The sequence below is a fragment of the Balaenoptera ricei genome, chromosome 4 (genome assembly GCF_028023285.1).
Source record: "Balaenoptera ricei isolate mBalRic1 chromosome 4, mBalRic1.hap2, whole genome shotgun sequence".
Taxonomy (NCBI): Eukaryota; Metazoa; Chordata; class Mammalia; order Artiodactyla; family Balaenopteridae; genus Balaenoptera; species Balaenoptera ricei.
The window spans coordinates 76,868,677-76,884,982 of NC_082642.1; the positions used below are offsets into that span (position 1 = coordinate 76,868,677).

The following is a 16,306-nucleotide window of genomic DNA, read 5'->3' on the forward strand; positions in this document are numbered from 1 at the left end:
CTTTCTCACCTCCTTCAGGTCTTTGCCCAAATTCACCTCTCAGTGAGAACTTCCCTGGTTCCCTGCATGAAATTGCACTTCCCCCAACCCCACAAAACAGATATTCTGTTTCTTCCTGCTCTGCTTTATTTTCCTCTACAGCAACTACATCATCTAACATACTCAATGTTAGCTTCATGAGAACAGGGAGATTTTTGTCTGTTTTTTTTTCACTACTGTACCATCATGCCTAGAATAGTGCCTCAAAAAGTATTAAGGAAATGAGTGAAAGTTTGTTTTAAAAGCTAAATGCCTAGTATTGATGAAGGTACAGGGCAACACTTACTCTCATATTCTGCTGATTAAAATATAAATTTTAACAACTTTCTGGTGGCCAATTAGTCAGTAAGGATCCAAAATCCTAAAAACATAGATACTATTCAACTGAGCAACTATACTTTTATGATCGAACCAACAAAATTCTAACGGATATCTGGGGGGAAAGTTTGTATAAGAATGCTTATTGCAGGACTCTCTGCAACAGTAAAAAAATTGGAAACAATCATAAAGATCAAACAAAAGAGATTTGGTAGGATAAACTACAGTACAGTACACTTATACAATAGAATTTTATTCACCTAGTCTTGATTAACTTTTAGAAGATTATATAATGATGTACAAAGCTGTTAACAATAGGTACAATATAATAAAATCAAATTTTGTGAAATAAAAATATACACAGAGAAAATGATGGAGAGTAGATATCTCTGTTTATCTCTGGATTATGGAATTATGCATAATTTTATTTCCTTTTGTTTGTCTATATTTTCTTTCTATTTTTTATTGAGGTATAGTTGCCTTACAATGTTGTGTAAGTTTCTGGTATACAGCACAGTGATTCAGATATATATATATATATACACACACATATATATATATCTTTTTCATATTCTTTTCCATTATGGTTTATTATAAGATATTGAATATAGTTCCCTGTGCAATACAGTAAGACCTTGCTGTTTACTATTTTATATATAGTAGTTTGTATCTGCTAATCTCAAGCTCCTTATTTATCCTTCTCACACCGCCTTTCCCCTTTGGTAACCATAAGTTTGTTTTCTATGTCTGTGAGTCTGTTTCTGTTTCGTAAAGAAGTTCATTTGTGTCATAGTTTAGATTCCACATATAAGTGATATCATATGGTATTTGTCTTTCTCTTTCTGACTTACTTCACTTAATATGATAGTCTCTAGGTCCATCCATGTTGCTGCAAATGGCATTATTTCATTCTTTTTTTATGGCTGAGTAATATTCCATTGTGTATATATACCACATCTTCTTTATCCATTCATCTGTTGATGGACATTTAGGTTGCTTCCATGTCTTGGCTATTTTAAATAGTGCTGCTATGAACATTGGAGAGCGTTATCTTTTTGAGTTAGAGTTTTCTCCAAATATATGACCAGGAATGGGATTGCTGGATCATATGGCAACTCTATTTTTAGTTTTTTGAGGAACCTCCATACTGTTTTCCATAGTGGCTGCACCAATTTACATTCCCACCAACAGTGTGGAGGATTTGTTTTTCTGTATTTTCTTAACTGGCTGTAATGAATAGGTTTCACTACTATAATAAGAAAATGACCTAATGACCATAGTCAACATTTACTGAGCATTAACAATATGCCAAATACTTTATATATACCATCTCAATTAATTCTCAAAGAGACATTATGAGGTATTGTCTTAGTCAGTTTGGGCTGCTATAACAAAAATAGCATAGACTGGATAGCTTATAAACAACAGAAATTTGTTTTTCACAATTATGGAGTCTGGGAAGTCCAAGATCAAGGCACAAATCTGGTGTCTAATGAGAGCCTGCTTAGTGGTTCATTAACTTGTCACTGTGTTCTCACATGGCTGAAGGGGAGGGGGAGCTCTCTGGGGTCCCTTTTATAAGGACATGAATCCCATTCATGAGGGCTTCACCTTCATGAGTTCATCACCTCCCAAAGGCCCCACCTCCAAATACTATCATATTAGGGGTTATTTCAACATATGAATTGGGAGTGATGTGATTTCAACATCACCCCCTAGTCTTCACTTAGTGTAAGCTGGGACAGAATATCACAAAAGATTACTGTAAACATCTCAGGACCTACATAAGCACCTCTATGGTTAGGGCTAACGAATTAGGAGACTCCAAAATTACAACCATATAAATAGAATATGCAAAAGTGAAAAGTATTTTTAGTGTATCAACTAAAGATTCACTTTTTTTGAGATCTTTATCATCACTGAGTAAGATTGCAAATGTGGGTAATAGATAAAAGACTCATGGAGGAACCCAAAATGGCAGAGTAGAAGGATGTGCTCTCACTCCCTCTTGTGAGAACACCAGAATCACAACTAGCTGCTGGACAATCATCAACAGGAAGACACTGGAACTCACCAAAAAAGATACCCCACATCCAAAGACAAAGGAGAAGCCACAATGAGACATTGGTGAATCAAAAAAGATCTTGCTGTGGAGGGCAGACAGCAGAAGCAAGGAAAACTACAATCCTGCAGCCTGTGGAACAAAAACCACATTCACAGAAAGATAGACAAGATGAAAAGGCAGAGGGCTATGTACCAGATGAAGGAACAAGATAAAACCCCAGAAAAACAACTAAATGAAGTGGAGATAGGCAACCTTCCAGAAAAAGAATTCAGAATAATGATAGTGAAGATGATCCAGGACCTCGGAAAAACAATGGAGGCAAAGATAGAGAAGATGCAAGAAAAGTTTAACGAAGACCTAGAAGAATTAAAGAACGAACAAACAGAGATGAACAATACAATAACTGAAATGAAAACTACACTAGAAGGAATCAATAGCAGAATAACTGAGGCAGAAAAACGGATTAGTGACCTGGAAGACAGAATGGTGGAATTCACTGCTGCAGAACAGAACAAAGAAAAAAGAATGAAAAGAAATGAAGACAGCCTAAGAGAAACAGTCTTACAAGAAATGTTAAAGGAAATTGATCAAGTTTAAATAAAAGCATACTCAATAACATGAAAACACGTGAATGTATAAAACTCATTGGTAAAGGTAAATATATAGTTAAATTCAGAATTCACTAGGACTGTAACAGTGACAAGTAAGTCACTTATAACTCTAGTACAAACATTAAAAGAAAAAAGCTTTAAAAATAACTATAACTACAATAATTTCTTAATGGATACACAACATAAAAAGATGTAAATTGTGACATCAAAAACAAAATGTGGGAGGCAAGTGAAAATATAGAGTTTTGTATGCATTAGAAGTTAAGTCATTATCAGTTTTAAATTGACCATTTTAACTATAAGATGTATTATGTAAGCCTCATGGTAACCACAAAACAAAAAACTATGGCAGAGATACAAAATAAAAAGTAATGAATCAAAACAGACCACTACAGAAATACACCAAAGTACAAAGGAAGAGAGCAAGAGAAGAAAAAAGAAACTATATACAGCCAGAAAACAATGTATAAAATGGCAATAGTAACTCCATAATTAAGTTAAATGTAAATGGACTAGAATATAGCCAATATTTTATAATGACTATAAATGGAGTATAATCTATAAAATTTTTGAATCACTATATTGTATATTTGAAACTAATATAATATTATAAATCAATTATGCCCCAATAAAAATAAATAAATAATTTTAAAAATCTAAATAGACTAAATTCTCCAATCAAAAGACATAGAGTGGCTGAACGAATTTTTTTTAAAAATCCTACCATATGCTGCCTACAAAAGATTCACTTCAGCTTTACAGACACACATAGACTGAAAGTGAAGTGATGGAAAAATATATTCCATGTAAATAAAAATAGAAAGAGAGGAGGGATAGCTACACTTAAATCTGACAAAATAGACTTTAAGCTAAAATTGTAACGAGGCAAATAAGATCACTATACAGTTATAAAGGGGTCAAGTCATCAAGAAGATATAACAATTATAAATATTTATACACCCACATCAAAGCATCTAAATGTATAAAGCAAATATTAACAGATCTGAAAGGAGAAATAGATAACAATACAATAATATAGGGAACTTCAATATCCCACTTTTGTCAACGGATAGATTATCCAGACAGAAAATCAATAAGGATACACTGGACTTAAACTACACACTAAACTAACCATCATATACAGAACATTCCATCCAACAGCAGCAGAATACACATTCTTCTCAAGTGTACATGGAACATTTCCAGGATAGATCGTGTGTTAGGCCACAAAATAAGTGTTAATATATTTAAAAAGACTGAAATCACATCAAGCATCTTTTCCAACCACAATGGTACAAAACTAGAAATCAATTAAAAGAAAAAAACTGAAAAATTCACAAATATGTGCAGATTAAACAACATGCTCCTGAGCAACCAATAGGACAAAGAAGAAATCAAAAGGAAAATTAAGACAAATGAATATAGAAATAGATAACATACCAAAACTTAAAGCAGTTTTAAGAGGGAAGTTTACAGCAATAAATTCCTATACTAAGAAAAAGTAAAGATCTCAAATAAACAACTTAACTTTACACCTCAAAGAACTAGAAAAAGAACAAACTAATCCAAAGCTAGTAGAGGGAAGGAAACAGCAAAGCAGAGTGTAAATAAATGAAAAAGGGACTAAAACGACTAGAGAAAAAAATCCATGAAACTAAGAGCTGGTTCTTTGAAAAGATAAACAAAATTGACAAAGTTTAGCTAGACTAACTAAGAAAAACAGAAAAAATACTCAAATAGATAAAAATCAGAAATGAGACAGAAGGCATTACAACTGATAACACAGAAATAGTAAGGATCATAAGAAACTACTATGAACAATTACATGCCAACAACTAGATAACCTAGAAAATGAATAAATTCCTAAATGCATATAACATACCAACACTGACTCATAAAGAAATAGAAAATCCAGAGACTTCCCTGGTGGTCCAGTGGCTAAGGCTCTGCACTCCCAATGCATGGGGCCCGGGTTCGATCCCTAGTCAGGGAACCAGATCCCACATGCCACAGTGAAGATCCCGCATGCTGCAACTAAGACCCGGCACAGCCAAATAAATAATAAATAAATAAATAAATATTTTTATAAAAAAAGAAATAGAAAATCTGAAATGATCAATTACTAGTAAGGAGATTGAATCAGTGTTTAAAACCCTCCCAACACAGGAAGAAACAGATGGCTGCACTGGTGAATTCTCCCAAACATTTAAAGAAGAATTAATACCAACCCTTCCCAACTCTTCCAAGAAAACAGAAGAGAAGGGAACATTTCCCAGTCTCATTTTACAAGGTCAGCATTAGTTTGCTATCAAAAGCCAGAGAAAGACACTACAAGAAAAGAAAATTATAGGCCAATGGCCCTTATGAACATAGATGCAAAAATCCTCAACAAAATATTAGCAAACCAAATTCAATAGTACATTGAAAGGGTCATTAAGTCAAATTCATAGAAACATAGAGTAGAATAATGATTTCTAGGGTATGGGGCGTCGGGGAAATAGGGAGAGGCTGATAAAAGTGTACAAGATTTCAGTTTTAAGATGATTAAAGTCTGAGGATCTAATGTATAACATGGTGACTATAGTTGATAACACTGTATTGTATAATTGAAATTTGTGAAGAGAGTAGAATTTAAGTGTTCCCACCAAAAAGGAAAAAAAATAAATATGTGAGGTGGGAATCCTTTCGCAATGTATACCTGCATCAGTTCATCATGCTGTACACTTTAAATAAATTATAATTTTTTTTGTCAATTATACCTCAATAGAACTGAGAAAAAAAAAGAAAAAAGAAAACATCACCTCTTCATTATGCAGTTACCTTCTTCCAAGGAGCTGAAATCACTTGATTCCACACATTCAAAGCAAATGGCAAATACACCGGGCCATTTCTACATCCAAAAAGTCCTGGGAGTAATTTGCAGAAAAGTCATCCAGATCATTGCAAGTTTTGATTGAGCCCATTATGTTGCTCACACTGTTTGAGCCTCTAGGAGTAATAGACAAAAAAAGAAAGAAGGATGAGGAAAAGGAATAGAAAGAGGAGAAGTAGCATGTTCTCGTCCTAAAGGAGCTTGTAACCCACTACTAGGGACACCTTCAGAGCATTAGTTTGAAAATGAGGGAGTGCCAGACTCTCAGCTGGTCCCTCTGCCTCCACTTCTCACGTTCTCTGTCAATTTGCCATACGGCAATCTGAACCATCGCTTGAAAACCCAAATCAGAGCTTGTACTGTGAAACTGAAAATCTTCTCATAGCTTCCTATTTCACTTGGCAGGAAAAAAAGAAAAAGTACACTCCACCAAAGTACCACAAAGGCTTAGATGTCCTGAGGCCTGCTGACTTCTGAGACCCCATCTCCTACCGCACATCTTCACTTTCACTAGCCTCAGACACACTGGTCTTCTTTCTATTCCTCAATCATCCAAGCTCTTACCTGCCTTCTGCCCTCTGTAGTGGCCAGTCCCTCCCCTGATACAGCTGGCTGCTTGTTTTCAGTAGGATCTTGCGTCCTGTGTTGCCCATTGAAAAAGCCTTCCCTGACCATCCAGCGTCAGCCAGCCGCTCACCCCACCTGCCACATACTCTGGCACGCGTTTTCTTCACAGAGCTTTTCACCATCTGAAATTGCCGTATTTACTTGTGCCCTTATTTATTGCCTGTTTCCTCCTACTGGAAAGTTAACTGTATGAAAATAAAAACCATGCCTGTGTTGTTGTTCACTATACATACTTGGCTTCAATATTTTTGAATGAAAGGTAGACAGAAAGGAACATGTCAGTGTTGACTATAGAGTTATCCAAGAAGACTCCAGGAACTCAAGGGGCCTCGAAGGACAGATAGTGGTAAACCACTCAGAATCTGATCAGGTTAACTGTCCTTCACTGTCTTTCCCACTAAAGCCTACATCCTTCAGCATCTGAAAAAGTCAAACAAGCAACCCAGAAAGCACATGCTAAATGCTTATTGAATGCTTATTGAATAACTATTTTTAAACAATCCCACATGGTGTGTATCCCTTGAACAGAAGACAAGTGTTGGGTTCACAGACGTTTTTCTAGTTCAGGCCAGCAGTGTCTCAGGTAGAAACTGCTCTATGTCTAGAGTAACGACAAAATGAAACAGAGCTTCAGGTAACCCAAACTGGTGCTGATGTAAGAAGAAGAAAAAAAATCTACTCCAAGTGAGCTCCTTTCCCATCTCTAAGCCTCAAGCCTAACCTTACAAAAGTACGTAGAATATGCAATCTTGTCAGCTTTTGTGACTTAAATACTGTAGTGTTTGCCTTAGACAAGTTTTTGGCTCCTATATCATGCTTTTATTTCTGGGAATGCTTAGCAAAGAAAAGAAATCTAAGGCTTAATGTCTCTCTCCATTAGATATCCATACTCCCAAAGTTTTAAATCATTACTGCTTGGAATAACTGCAACCCGTTTCCATCCCACGGTCCCTAACACTATGTCATTTCAACCACAACCAGGTGGAATAACAAAGGGGATTACATGTTCATTTGGAATGAGATATGTGCAGAAAACCCCTTAAGAAGCAAAGATCCTTTTTCTATTCATGGCTTTAATAATAATGAACACGAAAACAAAAGGGCAAATGGAAGAGCAGCAAGAAGCATTTATTAGATAGTTGTTTGGGAACTAAGGAGTTGACAGATCTTTCCCTGGTATGACAACAGGTCTTGAGCCTAGCGTTTGTCAGACTAAGACTAAAATTGCAATGCCCTTTTACTTGATGCATTATGTCCTGGAAAAAACTTCAAGGCCAAGGAAAAACTTGGTAAACAAGGAGAATGTGCTGCCTAAAATATATAAAACTGCCTCAAATCTTAGATTGCACAGCTATAGCAAATTAATTTGTGTATGTGATAAAGAGTGTCACAGGGACTTCCCTGGTGGTCCAGTGGCTGAGACTCCTCGTTCCCAATGCAGGGGTCCTGGGTTTGATCCCTGGTCAGGGAACTAGATCCCGCATGCGGGAACTAGATCCTGCATGCCGCAACTAAGACCCAGCACAGCCAAATAAATAAACAAAATTTTTTTTTTTTTTTTTAAAAAGGGTGTCGGGCTTCCCTGGTGGCACAGTGGTTAAGAATCTCCCTGCCAGTGCAAGGGACACATGTTCGAGCCCTGGTCCGGAAAGATCCCACATGCCACGGAGCAACTAACCCCATGGGCCACAACTACTAAGCCTGAGCTCTAGAGCCCGCAAGCCAAAACTACTGAGCTCACGTGCCACAACTACTGAAGCCTGCACGCCTAGAGCCTGTGCTCCGCAACAAGAGAAGCCACGACAATGAGAAGTCCGCGCACCGCAACAAAGACCCAACACAGCCAAAAATTTTAAATAAATAATTATTTTTAAAAAAGGGTGTCACAAATACTTATGAAATTATTATTTTTTAACTTCTGGAAATCGAAAAGTACTCAAACACACACCCACACAAACACACATATTTATGCTTTGGGGAGGGCACATGATTTGCCGCATATGTGACAAAAGATTAAATCCTAATTATGTAAAACACAGTTTAAATTAATAAGAAAAAGACCACTGTCACAATAATCGATAACTGAACAATATGAAAAAGAAATTGACAAAAAAAGAAACTCAACTATCCTGCTAACATTTATTCATCTTTTACTTATTCAATCAACAAATATTTATTGAGTACCAAGTATGTACCTGGTATTACACAAGACACCAGGTATACAGTGATGAGCAAAAAATGGCCCTGTTCTGAAAGAACTCATAGTATATTAAACCCAACTCATAACCAAAGAAATTCAAATTAAAATGGTTTTTTACCTATTAAATGCCTTCAATTTACATTCTATAAATTCAGCAAGATACACTAAGAAGCTTAAATTTTTTCATATGCTTGTCTTGGTAATTCCATACCTGAGCATTTTTCCTAACGGACTAATCAGAAAGATGCAAACAGACTTATGTATAACTATGTCAATTGTGCTATTTATAATAGCGGAATCTGGGAACCACCTCAATGTTCAACAATTAGTAATGTTTTCTAGAAATTTTTAATGTCAATAGAAAATTCTCACTAAAAAAGTGTGGCTGAAAAAATCATGATACAAAACTTCAGATACCGATAGCATGATATTGATGCGCGAATACATGCATATTCTACATGCTCTAAAGTATTCGTCTAATACTAAGGGAAAAAAAGGTTTTAAAGATAACCACCATGAATGCTTTTGACAACGATGCCATCTTGTAAGTTGTTTGCCCAATAAGCCGTCTAAATACGCTCTTTTCAATGTTCACAATCTGAGTATATTTTGGAGCATACTGGTGTTACCGACCAGGACACTTGGCCCTCCCGAATCAATAGAAATTGACTAGAGGCCAGACAAGAAATTGAGGCAAGGCTTTATTGGGGCCCCTGCTGCAGCAGCGGGGAGTGAGAACAAACAACAGGTTCCCTTGCTTGGTTGCTCCTGGAGGGGCGCAAGCTTGTTCTTTATATGGGGTGACGGTAGGGGTGTGTCCAGGGGTCCTGCTGGAGGGGTGGCTTAGATGTTTTGCCCACCCCTCTGGTGGTGGTGTGTGCAGGAGACATGCTCAGTACCCTGCTTTTGCTCCAGGCTCTTGAAAAGTGGCAATTGGGTTTTTTGGTCTCTTTCTATATTTTGGGTCCAGAATTTGCCCTAATTGGGCATGCATGCAGTTATTTTTAGTCCCATACAGTTTCTTTGTATTTTGTTGCTGGAGGAGCAATGTGTCCAGGGGCAAGCGTTGCAGCAAAGGGGCCCAGGTCCCAGCAAAGGGTCCCAGGTCCCAGCCTGTCTCACTGGGGCTAAGAAAATCCTAATGTTGGAAGCAACACAAATCAACCCTCTTAATTGTTTGAGCAATAAAATGCTACTTTATTGTTTAAATTGTTTTAACAGGAAAGTTCAAAGTTTAGCTTGACATTCACCTCTGCCTTTATAAGAGAAACACAGCCTATAAAATCATTTATATGCATGGTTTTTTAAATGTATTTATTTATTTTTGGCTGCATTGGGTCTTCGTTGTTGCGCATCGGCTTTCTCCAGTTGCAGCAAGCGGGGGCTACTCTTCCTTGCGGTGCGCGGGCTTCTCATTGCAGTGGCTTCTCTTATTGCGGAGCACAGGCCCTAGGCGCCCCGGCTTCAGTAGTTGTGGCTCCTGGCCTCTAGAGCGCAGGCTCAGTAGTTTTGGCGCACGGGCTTTGTTGCTCCGCCGACATGTGGGATCTTCCGCGACCAGGGCTCGAACCTGTGTCCCCTGCATTGGCAGGCGGATTTTTAACCACTGCTCCACCAAGGAGGGACGTCCCTAAAATCATTTAAAACCGCAAACCACCGAGTTGGACTTAGGACTGGGATTTTCTCCGTTTTGCCGGGACTCACAAAGGTTTCCAGCGACTGGCCCTTCTGCAGAGGTCTGCCTCCGCCCGGAAGGCCGCAGCTCCACTTCCTGCCTGGGGGAGGCACTTCGGGTCCTCGCCGGCATTTCAGAAACCTGTTCGAGCCGGTTTTGTAGGGCTGAATCTCGTTATTTGGTAAATATTTATTTAGCTCTCTGAGGACTCAGAACTAATCACTGCCACTTCTCTTTAATAATAAATGGTGAACTTCAAACGCGGTAAAACTCAACTGACTAATCAGTGCTCGCCGGGAGGTGCAGAAGTGCAACCCGCCAACGGACATGAAAGACTGAACATTTCCTGTTCCAGCTCGTGGCGGCCCAGAATAAACTTAAACCAAGTGGGAAGATGTTGATGCGGCCGCCGCCCCCCGGGCGCGGGCCGCGGGAGCCCGGGATCCATCTGCCCGCGGCCGGGCGCGCCGTCCCTTCCCCTTTCGCCCCGGGGACCCTCAAAGCCCGCCGCTCTGCCGGCTCCACAATCTGGGCTTCTGCTCCCTTGGGCTTTTAATGCTGCCTTTTAATTTCGCTGTTCAGTTGCAAACCAATTAGCCCTTTCCGTCTGCCCGGGCGAGCGGTGGGGAGCGCTCAGCGCTCCCCTCTCCGGCGGAAACTCGTGGGCTCCCGGGCGCCGCGCTCGCTGCTCGGAAGGGGGTCAGCACGCCCGGCGGCATTGATGCCAACCTGGCAGGATTTGGTCCTCAAAATCTTTTATTTACTAGGAAAGGTAAGGGTCGCCCCTTTAATGGTTTCATTTTGTAATGCGAAAAACAAGTTATAAGGGCCACCCCATACACTTGTATTTGCATCATCGGAGCCGCGCGGTCCCAGCTTCATCCACTGCTGATTTGGAAATGCTATCGGGCCTTTGGAAATATTGAAAGATTTTTGTCCCAGACACAGGGATAAAGATATTGAATAAGTGTTGAGACCTGACTCATATCTATCTAAAATTCTGCTTATCCAAATGTAATTTGAATTCTATATTGCCCATTCTGATGAAGGCATGAGCGTTTGAGGTGAAGCTGACTGTAGTTTAATGATAAACCATAATAAAGCTTTGAATGAGAATTATTTTGCCCCCAAATTTTTCCATCTTTTATATAATTATTTCATCTTTGTATAATGGAGACCCAAACAGATCTGAAGTCCAATTTGTTCTCAAATTTAACACATTTCTGTCACATTTTTGAACATGAATTAATTTAGAATAAGTTGCTGGAACCATAGGGATTGATGTTAAAATGGCTTCGCCTCATTCACACAGAGCCCTGCCAATGTACTTTTAATTTCACCCACTTAATAATCCCTAGGTATGGAGAAAAGACGGGAAGCACTTGTTCTCCAACCGCTCGCTGAAGCAAAACTGCGGGCGTTTTCAGTGATGAGCTTGGAGTGCCCCGCTGTGGAAGGAGATGTGCACTACAATTTCTTTCTTACAGGTGAGTTTGTAATTGGCTGCTGACTTGGAAACCTTATAGTTCTTCACCTCTGCCCACCATGAGGTCGGATGTTGCTTTACTGTTAACATCTGTGAATTCAGTCTCACTCCTTTTCTTCCATGAAACATAAATATTTGTTGAAAAGAATGACTGGACGGGGACTTCCCTGGCGGTCCAGTGGTTAAGACTCCTCCGTCCAATGCAGGGGGTGCGGGTTTGATCCCTGGTCAGGGGAGCTAAGATCCCACATGCCTCCCGGCCAAAAAACCAAAACATAAAACAGAAGCAATATTGTAACAAGTTCAATAAAGACTTTAAAAATGGTGCACATCAAAAAATCTTTAAAAAAAGGAATGAATGGACAAATGGATCCATTGGTCTCTCTTCCAAAAGCTTTGCATTTATTTTCTTGCAAAACCCATAGCCGTGTTAGTACCCATTCTGACATTTAGGAGCAGATAGAATGAAATGACAAGGAGCACAAATAGGTGTGATCTCGTGTCCCAGCTCTCAACAACTGGCAGTGGCTGCCACAGAAGGAGTCTGAGGCCAAGTGTTGGCTCAAAAGGAAGGGTGATGTGATGCGTGAACATGATGCAAAAAGGAAGTTAATCACTCTGTGCCCTAGGAGCTGAAAGCTGTATAACTGATCTATAACACTTCTAGCCATTGGCTAATTGTCTGTGAGTTTATTTAGCGTATGTCAGTCTTTGTTTTCATCTCAAAAACAAAACAATATATTTACTGTTTACTCTGCCAAACAATAAACCCCATTTTTATTTATGTGATAGTAATTAAAAAGCTCTCCCTACATAATTATTGCTGTAGCCTCTACCCTGGTTTTCCAGATGCTGACCTGTTCAGTCCTTCTTGTGATGTTCTATTCTTCAAACTACTTTGATCTATGTGCCTCTCTGTGCTGGTGTTCCCCCAGTCATGCAGCTTATAAGTAGGAACTGGTAGAGGGGGGTATTCATAATCATGGTGGTATAAACTGGGGCTGTCCTGGGCAAATCAGGACATGTAGTCACCCTACTTGTAAACCCTAAAGTTCAAGGGCCAGGGTCACTGTGTACTCCTAGAATGTGGTGAGCAACTGGGTAGCCACACACCTGCTAAGCTCACAGCTCCATGAATTCCCCTCAGTAAATCTTCAGAAACTGTATGTGCTGTCTGGTCATCACTCTTATTTGCTTGACAGCAGAAATGTTTAATGACAAATCCCAGACTCTTTGCAAGCTTCCAACTAACTCCTGGAGGAAACTGAGATATCTGCCCAGAAGATTGCCTACTACTGTACCCTCAGAGGTTGAGTACTGAGATGACACTTAATTACCCAGAACCCTGGAACCGGCATGCTTCTACTTTACACAGTCGATATGTCCCTGAAAAAGTATACATTAGGTGATACATCAGGGAAATCACATTTTAAATTCACTGGAGAAAATGGCTAAATAATGAAACCTTGTAGTGAGCCTCCTATAAAAATTTTTAAACTCCTTTTAAAATGCAAATAATTTGCTGTTTTATAAATCTGGATTTTGGTAGAGTTGGTTTTCTTAAAGCAGAAAGTGTGACCTAGAACTTTGGTTTCCCTCAGAGGTAATGAACCTTTATCTGAGTCATATTTTCAAGTTATACTCTAAATGGAGATATTTTCATTAGGATGCTTTTAACTGCAAGTAATCAAAACCCACATCTGTCTTATACAATGAAGGTGATGCATTGGTTCATATAAATGAAAATTCCAATTCAAGCTTTAAGCAAGGGTTGATCCAGCGGCTCTAATAGTGTCACCAAACTGTTAGTTTCTTTCCATTTTTCTGCTTTATCTTGACAGGTACTGTCTTCACCTTAAGGACAGTGAAGTGAATTAATGAAATCACCAACATTATCATAGCTATGTGAAGGAGGTAGCTCAATGTTCTCTAAGAAGGAATAAGAGATAAAGTAACAAAGTTGTTTGAATCAAGATATTTTTTCATGAAATAATCTACAGATTAAGCAGTGTTTAAGGAAAACAACTTTGTTGAGAGCCTGTTTAGGTCCATGATGGAGGAAACTGTCCTCCCTTTTTCTTTTTTTTATTGAAATATAGTTGATTTGCAATATTGTGTTAGCTTCAGGTGTACAGTAAAGTAATTGAGTTACATTATTTTCAGATTATTTTCCATTGTAAGTTATTACAAGATATTGATTATAGTTCCCTGTGCTATACAGTAAATCATTACTGCTTATCTACTTTTTGTATAGTAGTTTGTATCTGTTAATCCCAAACTCCTAATTTATCCCCCACACACACACACTTCCCCTTTGGTAACTGTAAGTTTGTTTTCTATGTCTGTGAGTTTGTTTCTGTTTTATATATAGATTCATTTGTATTATTTTTTGATTCCACATATAAGTGATATCATGTAATATTTCTCTTTCTCTGTCTGACTGACTTCACTTAATATGATAATCTCTAGGTCCATCCATGTTGTTGCAAATGGCATTATTTCATTCTGTTTTATGGCTGAGTAATATCCCATTGTATATATGTACCACATCTTCTTAAACCAGTCATCAATTGTTGGGCATTTGTGTTGTTTCCATGTCTTGGCTGTTGTAAATAATGCTGCTATGAATGTTGGGGGGCATTATCTTTTCAAATTAGAGCTTTTGTCTTTTCTGTATATATGCCCAGGAGTGGGATTGCAGGATCATATGGTAGCTCTAGTTTTAGTTTTTTATGGAAACTCCATACTGTTTTCCATACTGGCTGCACCAATTTACATTTCCAACAACAGTGTAGGAGAGTTCCCTTTTCTCCACACCCTCTCCAGCATTTATTATTTGTAGACTTTTTGATGATAGCCATTTTGACTGGTGTGAGGTGATACCTCATTGTGATTGTGATTTGCATTTCTCTAATAATTAGTGATGTCGAGCATCTTTTCATGTTGTCCATCTGTATGTCTTCTTTGGAGAAATGTCTGTTTAGGTCTTCTGCCCATTTTTGGATTGGATTGTTTATTTTTTTGATATTGAATTGTATGAGCTGTTTGTATATTTTGGATATTAACCCCTTGTCAGTCACATCACTTACAGACATTTTCTCCCACTCTGTAGATCATCTTTTCGTTTTGTTGATGGTTTCCTTTGAATGTGCAAAAGCTTTTAAGTTTTATTAGGTACCATTTGTTTATTTTTGCTTTTATTTCTTTTGCCTTGGGAGACTGACCTAAGAATATACTGAAAAATTTATGTCCGAGAATGTTTTGTCTGTTTTCTCTTCTAGGAATTTTATGGTGTCATTTTGTAGATTTTGGTCTTTAAACCATTTTGAGTTTATTTTTATATATGGTGTGAGAGACTGTTCCAATTTCATTGATTTACATATAGCTGTCCAGCTTTACCAACACCACGTGTTGAAGAGACTGTCTTTTCTCCATTGTATATTCTTGCCTCCTTTGTTGAAGATTAATTGACTGTAGGTGTGTGGGTTTATTTCTGGGCTCTGTATTCTGTTTTATTGATCTATTTGCCTGTTTTTGTGTTAATACCATGCTGTTTTGATTACTGTAGCTCTTCAGGATTGTCTGAAGTCTGGAAGAGTTATGCCTCCAGCTTTGTTCTTTTTCCTCAGGATTACTTTGGCAATTCTGGGTCTTTTGTGGTTCCATGTAAATTTTAGGATTATTTGTACTAGTTTTATGAAAAATGTCATGGGTATTTTGATAAGGATCACATTAAATCTGTAGATTGCTTTGGGCAGTATGGCCATTTTAAGAGTATTATTTCTTCCAATACAATAGCATGGGGTGTCTTTCCATTTCTGTATCAGTGTTTTGTAGTTTTCAGTGTATAGGTCTTTCACCTCCTTGGTTAAGTTTATTCCTAGGTTGTTTTTTGTTGTTGTTTTTTGATGTTATTTTTAATGGGGGTTTTTTTCTGGCATTTCATTGTTAGTGTAAAGAAATGCAACAGATTTCTGTATATTAATCTTGTATTTTAATACCTTTTTGAATGCATTTATTAGTTCTAATAGTTTTTGTGTGGAGTCTTTAGGGTTCTCTATATAGAGTATCATGTCATTTGCAAATAGTGACAGTTTTACCTCTTCCCTTCCAGTTTGGATACCTTTTATTTATTTTTCTTGTCTAATTGCTGTGGCTAATGTCCTCCCTTTTTCTACTGCACACTATTTAGTGTGGTACTGAGAGGAGGTGGTGGTGAATACTAACATGTACCCCACCTTCACATATTACACCAGACTGATAGTGCTAGGAGAAACCTTAGAGAACACTTGGCCTTGCCTCTTTAGTGTACTGGGGAACTAACTAAGACCCAGAGATGGGGAGTGAACACAAATTTCATTTAATGAGAGTTGAAGAGACACTTTAAAATGTGAAGGAGGATCAAGCGTCTGC

At 38.2% G+C, this 16,306-nt stretch overlaps 1 pseudogene; it reads left to right on the forward strand.

Annotated features, from left to right (window-relative positions):
- Positions 1-13,766, forward strand: part of LOC132364365 (DNA polymerase eta-like) — a 165,046-nt pseudogene extending 151,280 nt beyond the window's left edge.
- The last annotated feature ends 2,540 nt before the right edge of the window (positions 13,767-16,306 follow it).